General features: G+C 35.7%; 1 protein-coding gene across 3 annotated transcripts in view; it reads left to right on the forward strand.

The window, feature by feature from the left end:
* Positions 1-13753, forward strand: part of CAMKMT (calmodulin-lysine N-methyltransferase) — a 407707-nt gene that overhangs the window by 106180 nt on the left and 287774 nt on the right. The gene's annotated exons all lie outside the window — the stretch shown is intronic.

Consider the following 13753-nt stretch of genomic DNA (forward strand, 5'->3'; position numbering starts at 1 on the left):
CATGAAAATGTACTCCTTTGAGTTAGGCTTTGAATGGTGTATCCTCTGCTTGCATGATTCTAATGCAGCCCATGATTTCCTTGAGATTTCTGAAGATTCTGAAAGCCAAACTGGGCTTTGCTTCTCTAAGTTACCTCAGGACCTCGGGGAAGTCATGGAAAGAGAGGATCTTGGTAGCTGTGATAGAAAATACAGTATTATTCTCATATTTCGGGTGAAGAACCTGACATTCAAACTGCCCCAAGGTGCCATGCTAGTAAATGCTAGTAAATGTTAATTACTGGGATTAGAAACCCAGGTCTACTTTCAAAGCATGTGCTCTTTCCACTGTTTCATCTATAAGAGATACACAAACTCTTTAACTCTTAAGCTGCACTGTACAGTATAATAGCCACTAAGCCACGGCTTTTAAAATTTAAGTTAATTAAAATATAATTTAAGTAAACTAAATTTAAATTAAATTAAAAATTCAGTTCCTCAGTCCACTAGCCACGTTTCAAGTGCTCAACAACCACACGTGGCTTGAGCTACCATATCGGACAGGGAGGGTATAGAACATTTCTATCAAAAAGATCTATTAAGACAGCACTGCTTTCAAGACATTCATTTTTCATAGAAGAATCTGACACTCCTACGATTCTCTACTATTGATACTGATCCTAATTGTAGAACCTTTGTTCTCTTATTTTTTTTCTCATTATCCATTTTGAATATCTTGGCATTATTTTTCACAGAATTCCTCTTTGGGTAGTCAGAATTCTCCTTTCACCTTTTTTTTTTTTAATTTTAAAAATTTATTTATTTTTGGCTGCTTTGGGTCTTTATTGCTGTGCGCAGGCTTTCTCTAGTTGTGGCGCGTGGGGGCTACTCTTCATTGCGGTGCGCGGGCTTCTCATTGCGGTGGCTTCTCTTGTTGCGGAGCATGGGCTCTAGGCACATGGGCTTCAGTAGTTGTGGCATGTGGGCTCAGTAGTTGTGGCCCGCGGTCTCTAGAGCGCAGGCTCAGTAGTTGTGGCTCACGGGCTTAGTTGCTGTGCGGCATGTGGGGTCTTCCCGGACCAGGGTTCGAACCCGTGTCCCCTGCATTGGCAGGCAGATTCTTAACCACTGTGCCACCAGGGAAGCCTCAGATCAAAGTTTTTTCTACAACTTGTATTTCAATGCAATGTTTTTTCCCTATCTCTTCCTTGAAGATTTTCCTCTCAGTTCTCTGAAAGACTTTTCCTAGTGTTTTAGATACAACTGAAATGCTGCTTTCATGTTAAAGCCTTTCCAGATTCCTTCAGGCCAGTGACTTCTTCCTTTATACTCCCACAGTACTTAGTTTATTCTTCTACTGTAGCACTCGGCACATATTGTAATTATCACTCTGTATGTCATCTCTCTGTTTGGTGAGCTTCTGGAACAGGGGTTGCTTTTATATCCTTAACATCTAGCACAGACCTAGACTTATAATAGGTGCTTGACTGAAAGAATAGATGAATGAATAAAACATCCCACCTCATGTTTGAAACATGGTTCAGTTCTTCCAACTACCTGTTCTTTTGTGCTGCTTTTCTTTATCTTCTTCCCTGTCACATGTTCTTCTGTCCTACCTGGTAGATTTTAGAGCTTATGAAATATGTGTTTAAAGATTTAAAATATACTGCCTTGAACTCCTTAGAGGAAAAGTCTATGAATAAATAATTAGACTCATTTCACATCAAAATCTAAAGGGTAAAAAACTGTTCGCTATCATTTGGTGCTTTATTCACTTGTATGGTAATCTAATGGCACATCCATTGTTATCACTGAACTATGCTGAAATATTTTACTCTCGGGGCTTTTTCATCTGACAAAGGAGGCTTTTTGAAAATGAAAAAACATAGTTCCTGTCCTTGTTATGCTAAGGGGCAACTCACTAGTTTTGTAATGCACGGGTTAATGTTACTGTGTTTCGCAGTGAACATTACCTGAGGAAATTGCTATTAATATCACTGCAGCATGTATGTATATAGGTCCTGTCATCTTTGGGGTATGTAAATCAGGAATGTTGCTGAAGAACTACTTAGCATTTTCTTGGGGGTGAAGTGCTTAGTTTTGGAACTTAATTGTAGGTTTTACATTTAAGCTGTTCAGTATTACTCTTATAAAGGTTCTATAAATTTCTTGCTTTGTAGTTTAACAGATTTAGTCACTACAGTTGAAAGGCATCATCCTCATAATGAAGCCAGAAAAGAATAAAGGTTGATCATGCAGGGCTGGCTGGCTGTGACATTGAACAATAGAGCTTGACTTCTTCATGTCTGTTAAATTAGACTATGGAGTGTGCTTATCTTGCAGCAATGATACTGAATTGTAACAAGAAAATGTTATGTTGTGCGGCTCTGCAGAGGGGGTGTGCATCTAGTCTCACTTCACTCTATGGGGAAAGCTTAAAACACTACTGAAGCTGCCTCGTGAGCTTAACGTCTAATGGCACAGACTGGGCATAGTACTGAAATAAAAATAAAGAAAGAAAAAAATGCAAAGGCTTTTTTAAATATCCTGTAAAGTTTTATCCATTGCAGTCTTTCTTTAAAGGACTGAAGGCAGCTCAGGAAGGATATGCTGGAAAAATTCGATTTTGAAGAGGTCTTTGAAGGAGATAAATAATAAGGCCTGAGGGAAAAGTAAGAGGATATTATGTTGCATAGGTGACAGATTCATTCTAAACTTTTCTACATTTGTACTTGATACAGTTCAACTCAGTTCTCTAAATATTAATGAAATACCTTCTAGGTTCCCAACACTGTGTTGGATACCATAGGAGGTTTTGAAACAGTGTGTGATTCAATCCTGCCCTGATGAATTTAGTATCTTTTTTGAGGAGACGAAAATTAAATCCATGAAATAACTTCTTAGAATTGTCGGATGTATGAATGACAGTATTGTAAGCTGTCAAGATCGTTTAAAATTTTGATTCTGTTATTATATGTATCATTCCCAGATGTGTCACATGAGCATTTGATAGGCATCCCTTTTATGTCTTAAGTCACTATTAAAAATATCAAAAAGTCAAGGGCAAGGTTAGGAACAAGAGAGAGCCTCTGACACTTCCCACGCTTGTTCTTTGCAAATGTTTGTTGTCTGCTCTTGAACACTGCATTAGTCTCTAAACATGTTTAAAGCACCTAGTTAATAATCTGTTATAGAATTGTATCGTGAATGTTAAGCTACTTTTCAAGTTTTTTATGTATACTTATTTAACTTTTCCAAAAAATCAACAATAGCATTTCTATAGTTCTGTTTCCTTTTTCTCTCCCATTTGTCATGATTCCTCAGTGTGATTACTAACAGAGGATTACAGATACAAGTTTTAAATTTAGTTAGCGTGGTGGAATATAGATTGCCCTGTCTGTAGATTCAAACACTCTTAAAGCAGCTACTAGATCCTCTATTATTTCCATACTTACTGTAGGCTGCATTTTCTTCTTTATGTTGTTTATCTATCTCTTCCTCTCTGAAGACAATTTTCCTTCCCAAAGAAGACTGGATCAATCCAGTAGAAGTAGAAGGTGAGAATTGAAGTAGCTGTGTTTGATGTCCATTTCCTCTTCCTTCTTCCTTAATAACAGAACCAAAACTCAAGTTTTGGTTAGGACAAGAATGTGCTCAGTGAAAATACTATTTGGATACCCTTAGAGCTTGTGGGTAGCCTTTTGACACATTCTGGCCAGTGAAATGTAGGGGGAAGTTGCTGGGTGGAGTGTATTAGTTAGATGATACTGCATAACAAATTACCCCAAAGCTTAGTGGCTTAAGACAACAATAAACATTTATTGTCTCACACAGTTTTGGAGGTCAGCAACTCAAGAGAGCTAAACTGTGTGATTTGGCTTAGGGTCTCATGAGGTTGCAGTCAAGATATCTGTGGGCCTGCAGTCATCTATGAAGGTTTGACTTGGAGGATCTTTTAACCACTATGTTTTATTGCCTAATAATAATAATAAATAATAAAATACCACCTACCCTAGGAAGGTAACTCTAAAATGTATCGAGCACTATTATAGGCCAAATGCTATTAGGAACTTCAAGATGTTGATTAGAATTAAGTACATATTAATAGCCCCATTCATTGATTTCTCTTCTGTTGAAGAATTAGGATACTTTGAATCCTCTCTCATTCCTCTAACTTGCTTTCTTTTGTTGAACTTTTGTTATCTCTCTGAGAAAGACATCCTTCTTCTCCATCTGACCAAATAGCCATTGCATACTCTCACAATTTGACCTAAAATAAACAAACAAACAAAAAATAGCACAGAATAATACAAAATTTAAGTGTTAAATTATCATCCACAGTCAAATCTTCCAAACAAGGGCTACATATATTAGGAATGAGAGATATCAATAATGACAAGAGGCCGAGAAGTACACATCATTGTGTGAAGAGGAGACTGATTGAAACATGACTAACCCCAAAGCAAGAGGCACTTGGATGATGATAAATGAAGAAAGAATTGATAACAGAATGTCCATTATCATATGTAGCTTTGAGACAAGAAATCATTTGCTGTACTATGAATAGAGCTTAATATGTACAGATTTCTCTTCCTTTAAGCAATATTTCTCCCATATATACAAGTAGCTAAACATGTAAAAGTATCAAGAGGCTGCTAAGTATAGCATGTAACTAACATTATAGCTAGGATTGGTGATGGTGTGGGATATCGGTAAGGGGGCATGAAGCAGCACCTGAAGCCTTGACTGACATTAAGTAGCTTGTTCCTCAGCACACGCTGTTCTTTGCCTGATGGTAGAAAAAGCCTACAGCAGCTTATTTGGGATCTTAATCTCATGGGAGGTGATGTTTACCAGAAGAGAGAAGGTCTTGGTAGTATAATTCATCAATAAGTTGGTCTTGTGTTTGATTTGGAAATATTGGGGGAAGTAAAATTCTTAGTTGAAAGGTTGCAGGATTTGTATCCAGTCATCAGATACTTATTGAATGTCAGTTATGTGTCAGGTTCAGTGGTGTTGATTATTCATTCTCAGAGTCTCCTGGATTTGTTCTTTCCCTTATGTTCTCAATCACTTCAACAACCTAAGTTCAGACCCAGTGGCTTTCTTCCACCTCTGTCTTCTACCACTTGTATACCCTGTGTGCTGCTACGGCCTGGTGGTATCAAATCCACACATGTTGGTCCAGAGCGAGGCCTTTCATCAATCACAGTCTTTGCTCTCCTGTTTATCTTCTGTCATTCTTCATTGTAACCACAAGGAATTATGGCCACACCTATGTCTTTACCTTCTTTGTCATATATATTGATGATCCTCACATCTGAGCTTTTCCTTTTTCTTTCTTCATTTTAGCATTTATGAAGGCAGCCTATACTTGGTTACCCAGGTGTTCTTTTTTTAATGTCATATCCTGAAAAGTGAAAAATTTTGGTATATTGAACCATTTAAGACAAGTAAATAATTTTTATTTATCTTCTTAAAATTTATATTTTTATTTAGTGCATATATGACCCATCTAAATATTACTTTGTTATAGAAACATGGACCTCAGAATTGGAAAAACCTTAGAGGTTAGAGTACACCCTCCTTCCTTAATTTTCAGGTAAGGAAACTGAGATTCAGAATAATTAAGAGATTTGGCTTAGGACATTTGACTCATAAGTAGGAAGAGTAGGATTGAAACACACATTTTATAACTCAACATTGAGTGTGCTTTCCACTAGAAAAACTAATCCCTCTTATTCTCCTCTTATTTTATGTATTTCATTTTATAATACCCAAGGTACGAGCTCTATTTTCTACCCCCCCCCCCCAAATATCCATAACATCAGTGCCATACAGTAATTTTGGATAAATAAACTTGGAAGTGATTTAATTGTCATGTAGATGTATGTGAATATATCAGGCATAATGGGATAGGTTATGCTCAGTAACAAACAGCCCACTCCTCTAACTTCAGTGGCTTACAACACCACCGTTTCTTTCATGTTGTATGTTTATCTTGGGTTTATTGTGGCTCTGTTCCATGTTGTCTTCAATCTAGGATGCGGGATGATGAAGCAAATTGTGCAACAATTGTAGGAGACAGAAAAGAGACACAGTGAAATATGTACATACTGGGTCTCACCAGAGAAATTTACATGGCAGAACCTGTTGCCAATAGGGAGGAAAAGCGTAATCCTTCTCTAAGTAGGGGCAGCAAATATTTTTGAAAAGTAATACAAAAAAGACATCTACTGTGTCCTTAGATAGAGTGTTGAGTAACATACCTTTCAGTTTGTGGTACACACACTATCATCATTGGTCCCTGCATAGCCACTTTGTCTTTTTATTCATGTTTGTTTGTTTGTTTTAATGTATTCTTATAAAATACGTACTGTTGTTTGGGATACGTATTTTGAATTTATATAATGGGTATTATTTAGAGATTGTATTCAGTTTCTTGATTTTTTTCATTCAACATTATATTACAAGTTTTATCCACAATGCTGCATGTTCATCCAGTTTGTTGCGTCTGGTGAATCCGTAGTATTTCATAAACATCCACCACACTTTGGCTATGCACTCTCCTAGATTGCCTTTAATTCTCCACCACAATAAATGATGCTATGTGAGAATTTCTTTGGACTGTATACTCAGGAGTAGGTTATATATTTAATTTAACTAATTAAATTAATTATATTTTCACTAACTTTTCAGAACTATTAATTCTTGGTGTTATTAGAATTTAGCAACTTTCTGTATTGTATCTTAGACCTCAATGTGACTAATTCTGTAAGTCAATAAAGTCTATCCAACTGAGAATGCACATATAACTAATGTGACATGTAGTTCACACCTGTAAAGAGATTTTTCGCTAATGATGACCTATAAGCAGGTGTTATAAACTGTTGTTCTCATGAGTTGTTTTATATTGCTATAAAACCCAATCATAAATGGATAAACAAAATGTGGTAAATTTTTCAGCAATAAAAAGGAGTGACTTGCTGATACATGCTACAACCTAGATGAACCTCAAAAACATTATGCTAACTGTAAGAAACCAATCACAAAAGTCCATATTTTTCATGATATCATTTATATGAACTATCCAGAGCAGGCAAATCCATAGAGACAGAAAGTAGATTAGTAGTTGCCTCTGGCAGGGGACTAGGGAGTGAGTGCCAAATGAGCTGGAGTTTCTTTTTGGGGTCATGAAAATGTTCTAAAATTGATTGTGGCGATGGTTGCACAGCTCTGTTAACATATGATAAACCATTGAGTTGTACACTTTAAGTGGGTGAACTTTAACAGCATGTAAATTATATCTTAATAAAGCTGTTTAAAACAAACAAACAAACACCTCAATTGGATCATTTTCCAAGAAGCAAGTTGGAAATGAGTTCAAGGCTGACCCCTTAGTTTCCTTCGAACTCTGTGGAAAGAGTAAGGGAACATTTTCTCCTCCTGTGGGAACCTGAAGGGAAAGAATCAGGACAGTTTTATTTCTGAACTCTAACCTAAGTTATTTGAAAATAAACCCAGGCATGTTATTTCAACTAACAATCTCTGCACTGATATACCTCCCACCCCTGATCTTTTGTTTAACTGTTTGCAGTTATGTTCAGGACATTTTTACTTATATGACCCACCACTGGTCTCTTCTCAAATATTGAATTTCTGCTCTACCTTCAGTTTTTATATCTCAGTATTTAGAAAACTTGGACATCTTTTTTCTTTTTTCTCATTTCTAGATCCAGCCTTTTATCATGTTATCTTAAAATTATTTTCCAAATATGCCTCCTTTTGTTCATTGGACTTGACCCTGCCCAAAAGGAGAAAGTTTTCAAAATTTTAGAAAAGAGGATTGGCAGATTTGTGCTAATTATAACGGTTTAAAAACAGCAAGGAAATTTTTTCTTTCAACAGTACTAACAAATATCTGACATAACACTTTTGTGAATAAAACTGGAAAATTTAGTTCTTTCACTGTTTTACGTATGTCATCTCATAGTCACCATAACATTTGTGTTTGTCAAATCTATGGTAGTTTTTAAGTAAAGTATCAAAATCCTTGATAACTAAGGGGTGCTCAAGTGACTTGAATGCTTCAGCTTGAGATGGGTCAGCTTTTGGGGTCAAGTTGTGAAGAGAAAGCCATCACACACACTTCATCAACACTGTGGAATGAGAGGCCAGTGCATTTACTGAGCAGTGGATTTCCAGTGAGCATATAAACTAATTGGTGGATGAACATGCCCCAGGAGCAATGATTTTAAGGTCATAGCAGGCTCAGTGAATAATGCTGACTTACACTGCATCTCACTGATAGCTGATCTTACCAATGAGCAGTTTAGAAGCATTCAAGCCTGAACTCTCTTCCCTGTGCCTTGAATGGCATGTCAGTGGTCACTGTTTTTGACATCCTTTATATTTGTCCAGTCAGCTCTGAATCTTTAGGTTGGGCTTCAGAGTACTCAGGAAAGAAAAGAGAAGCAATTATTTTCAGTCATTGAGTTTTGGAGATCTTAGCGTTAATTATGCCAAACATTGTTGGTTCATCAACAAATAAAAATGTTAAAAGGCTGTATGAAGCATTCCAAAGTTGCTTAGACGTAGTTTATGGTGATTAAGAACATCTTGTATATACTAACATATTTTTAGATACACTTTTACCCATGCATACTCATGTATAGTTTCAAAACCAAATATTCAAATTAAAGCCATTTTCAACTTTGGAGGATAAATATTGAAAAGCTTATTCACTTTTAATTAGCATACACTTTTTTATCATTTGGAAAAAGGAGAATAAAAAAGTGCAATTCACTATTTCTGTGTGGAGCCCAGAATAATTTGGGATATATAAAATATTTCAATAAAACAAAATCACAATGTTCTAGCTCTAGTAATAATTGTTAAAAAATTATTTAAATAATAGTGGGCTTTGAGATTTAGGGAGTTTCCTCCCACTTAAGTCTTTAATTTATAAGCAATTATTTGAGCATTAAAAATGTGCTTTACCTATTGTTTTTCAATCCCTGTGCTCTCTGACCTGTTGAAGTTTTGCAGGAAGTGCCCAATCAAAGGATTTGAGGAAGCAATACTGAACATTCTTTGCAAGTGTTCATCTGAGAAAACGAAAGTTAGAGGTTAAGCTGGCATTCTTGTTAGTGACTCAAATTTTAAAACTTATTGCCCATTTAAATAAAATAAGTGAAAAGCGGAAGTGATGTAAACTCCCTACATCTCCTGGAATCTTAGGTGTGTTAAAGAAAAAATAATTTTATTGTAGCCAAAGAAGCACATTTAGTTCCTAGAGAGAGTACCAAGGGTGGTATTCTTTTGTTGAAGAAGAGATTTGAAGTAGAACAGTTGTTTTTCTTAACATACATGTATTATATTAGACACAATGTTGAATTAGAATAGTTTTAGTTTCTGATATGTTAATGATTAGAAAAATCATTACCCTAATTCTCATTTTGTAACTCAAAAACAAACAAAAGATTTTTGTTTCTTGGAGGACCTTATTCTTTCCTAGTGATGAAATATGTTCCACTGTTACTGTCATATCTTGCCTTTCATATTAAGATACAATAATCAGTCAAAATCTAACACAGAATTATTTAGATTCAGTTGTCTCTATTAAAACAAAGCAAAATCATAGCTTTTAAAAATGGAGATGATCATTTATGAGACTCTAGCTGCAATCAAAAGCAGTAACTATTATCCTTATAGGTTCATTATTCGGTAAAGCATTATAATCTTTTTGCTATTCTTTTATTTATTTATTTTTTATTATTATTATTTTTTGGCTGCATTGGTCTTCATTGCTGCACACGGGCTTTCTCTAGTTGCGATGAGCGGGGTCTGCTCTTGGTTGCGGTGCACGGGCTTCTCATTGCAGTGGCTTCTCTTGTTGCGCAGCATGGGCTCTAGGCGCCCGGGCTCAGTAGTTGTGGCTCGCGGGCTCTAGAGTGCAGGCCCAGTAGTTGTGGCGCACGGGCTTAGATGCTCCGTGGCATGTGGGATCTTCCTGCACCAGGGTTCGAACCCGTGTTCCCTGCATTGGCAGGCGGATTCTTAACCACTGTGCCACCAGGGAAGTCCCTATTCTTAATTTATTCCAATGAAATATGTTTATCTTTTATCAAAAATTTCTGTTTCAGATGGATATATAATACTTAAAGCATTACACAAAATGTTAATGATAACATCTAGGTGGTGGGTATATGGGTCTTCTCTGTAAAATTCTTTCACATTTGCAATATATTCGAAATTTTTCGTAATAAAATTTTTGGGAAAAGCTTTCTATTTTGATTGAATGTCATGGCCAAACAGCCAAAATAACATTTCATTTTTGAAAAAAATATAATAAATATTTTAATTTTCTTTTATTTTAAACAAAGCAATGCAGATACAATATAATTTATGTTGGTAATATCACATATTAATCAGTTAGCAAAACACAAAACTGATTCTTAATTGTAAATCTGTTCACTGAATCCCATTCATATTGGGTTGGTGGTTGAAAAAGCTAATTTGGGCATTTTTAACTGAATCCGGGCAATTACATCAAAAGTAGATTTTTAGCTGGAATCCTTTTCCATGTTGTTAATGGGGCCATGTTGAAATGAAGTATTTGGAGAGTTTTAGGAATAAGATGTAGATGTGTATGAGGACCTGAGTTAGTTTAATAGAATAAATAAATAGAATAAATTTTCTTCCCAGTTGCTTCCAATGTACCTTGGAGTGTGAAGAGCCTCGGTAAATCATGCTTATTAAGCTTTTAACTAGGCAGAGTGCTGATTATCTCAGATCTTAGAGAGAATATGTTGTCTTTAAAGTAAGTAAATACAACAGCTGCGTCTTTTGGATGTTTTTCTTCTTGTTTTCATTCAGCTGTTTGCCACACATATGCCTGACGTATTGGTGACTCATAGAAACAGTGATGAAATGTAATGTGTGTAGTGTATATGCCCACCCCCACCCCCTTTATTTTAACACACTTTAAAAAAAATGTTACTATTGTTACTGCCCTGCAATCTCTTTGTGGCAGACTTGGCTTACAAAGTTTAATCTTGCTAGAATACTGAAGTTTATTTTACCTTCACCAACAATGGAGTCTATGAGTTTGTAAGTCATTATACCTTTTATTTTCCAAGGTAGGAATCTAGAGATGATTTTTTTATAGTAAAATTTATTTTTAATGTCATGAGTAGTCTCTCTTCTCACAGGACTAATGTAGTAGCTTCTGTTTATTAATGAAAATAAAGGCTTGTGGAAAAAAAACGTTAACCTGGTCCTTGCATTCATTGGATATATTTACAAGTCACCTGTAATCAGTTTGGTTGCCATCTCTTTGATGTCCTGTAGCCGTTATTGCATGCTTTTGGGGTTATGATATCATGCTGTAGAAGAATGGTTCAGCTGTGGGTTTTATGTGCTTTTTTATAGTTGTTCACAGTATCCCATACTAAATTATATGGTGAATTATTATACATTAGCTAGTTAAAAAGATGTCTAATTAATTTGCTATGCTAAAATATCAAAGACTATATGCTGCAGGAGTGACGCTTCCAGTTAACAACCTATCATGTATTCATGGAGACGACAATGCTTGCTCTCATATCGGCAATATTATCTAATTTGGTGTGCCCAGTGATGTAATTCAATAATCTATTATTAAAAATAGATATGACTATAGGGAGCAAAACCACATACAAACCCATAAATGTACATATGTGCATGCTTACTTGTGCTCACATATCTATTCAATGAGTTTTTTGTCTTACCTGCTATTAATGCTGCACTAGTGAGTCATAAATGGAAAATATGTATTAGCTTTAAGGTAAAATAAAATAGGTTTTGATTTAGTTCAAGTGAACCATCTTATTTAAAATTAGCCTAGGGGTCTTGTAAAGAATGCAAGTAATCTAAACGTAATAATGCACATTGCCCAATTGCTTCTGTGTATGATACAGGTTCAGTTCTGTAGTGCTTTGACAGCCCATTACTGAATGTAATGAACAGCTATTTTTAAACAGAAGAAATTCAGGTTGACAGCTTGGCAATGAAATTCAGCTAGTGGGATAATTTTTGTCATCTTTAGTATAGAGAATGGATTCAATTTGGTTTAAGGAAATTTGTATCATGTAGTTTATAGAGCACACATTTTTATTAAAAGATAATTTTGTTGTCCATTTTGGGGGGCAGATGTTACTGTTAGAGTATGGAATCAGCTTTTAATGCATATTTTAATGAATTGCTGAGACATCATCTCTAGAACCTAGATTTAAAATCAAATTTCCTTTTTTTCTTTCCTGCCGTGGGTGAAATATTCAGTCTAGTAAAACGACTGTGAGAGTGACTATAAAAGGTGTTTTTCGATGCTGCTTTTTAGTCTTTCAGAGTTTAAAAGAAATAGCTTTTTAGAAATAAGGGAGTCTTTGGACATGGATATAAGGCTTGAGGCAGCGTTGTCTTAATGGAAGTAACAATTAGAATAGCATGGAGGGAAAGGAGGAAAATATCTGCCCGACTGTATATTTTAGAGAAATTCTTTTACCAGGGATAAGGGGATGGTAACATCTGGTTTTGACAACTCTTGAAAAAGTTGGAGAGACTTGTTCTTCAATTCTTAAATAAAATAGGTGTATTTTAAACTCAGATCATAAAATCTGAGGGTAAATCAGAGTGAATTATTTCATCTTTTCCTGTTTAGAGCAAAATTTGTCTGAGAAATTTAATTGCTATTTTTTCCAAGTGCGACTAATTATAGGGCTTTTCAGACAGAAATCTGAGGTTCAACATTGAGGATTGTGTTAAATGTAGCCTGAAAACAACAACAACAACAACAAAACAGCAATATATTATTCAATGAAATTTGGGTGAGTTAAATAATTAAATTAAATACTTGACCTAAAATGGGCCAGTCATGTTTCTGGCCCAACCAATAAAAGAACCTAAGTCTATAGCAGTGGTGGAAATTTTTAAAAATTGTCACAGTCATTCCTTCCAACTATATTGCCAGAAACCTCCATTCATGGGTCTTTACCACCCTTCCATGCTTCCAGAGAACCTTCTTTGGGTCCCCAAGGGGCTAGCCCCTGAGTGCTAGCTTTGCTTCGGGACTATGCCTTAAATTAGGAAAATAAAGCAAGTCATCTTTAATAGCCAGTAGACTTTTCTATTCCTGATCTATTTCTTTATTTTACTTATCTCTTGAAAAACATAATGGCCCCGAACATAATGTAACAACGAATCTGTGTACAAGTCAAGCGTTTTTGGAGAGGCTTTCGTGTTAGGTCACTACTGTACTCTTTAGAATTGTATTATGTCAGTGAATCAAAAGAATTTCTTGACATGAAAGAATTGGTGCACCTCAATAAACATTTTATTTAAACCTAGAGAGGATATTGTTCATCTAACAGGATCTAGCTTATTTCTAGTAACAGTGCCATCAGTTTGTATCCTGAACCTTGGGCTCTTGATTTTGTTGTGAAGTGACCCTCTTGAAATCTTGGTTTACCCGTTGACAGAGGACCTTGTATGAGGCAGAAGACCATTATCACATTAGCCCTGCTTCTCTATGGTATCATGGGATGCTAGCTAAAGTGCCTGAAGAATATTTTCACTTTCTTGATCACAGAATAATTTGAGAAGGTACCCAGGTACCCAGGTGTTGAATTAATAAAATAATTTATTACATTTGGTGTTATTATTCATGGGGAGGAAACCATTGGCAGAGTGAAAGCAGGACCGGTGATGCTAAAACCAAGCCTAGAGATCTATTTTT

The sequence above is a fragment of the Eschrichtius robustus genome, chromosome 15, assembly GCF_028021215.1.
Source record: "Eschrichtius robustus isolate mEscRob2 chromosome 15, mEscRob2.pri, whole genome shotgun sequence".
In the NCBI taxonomy this organism is placed as follows: Eukaryota; Metazoa; Chordata; class Mammalia; order Artiodactyla; family Eschrichtiidae; genus Eschrichtius; species Eschrichtius robustus.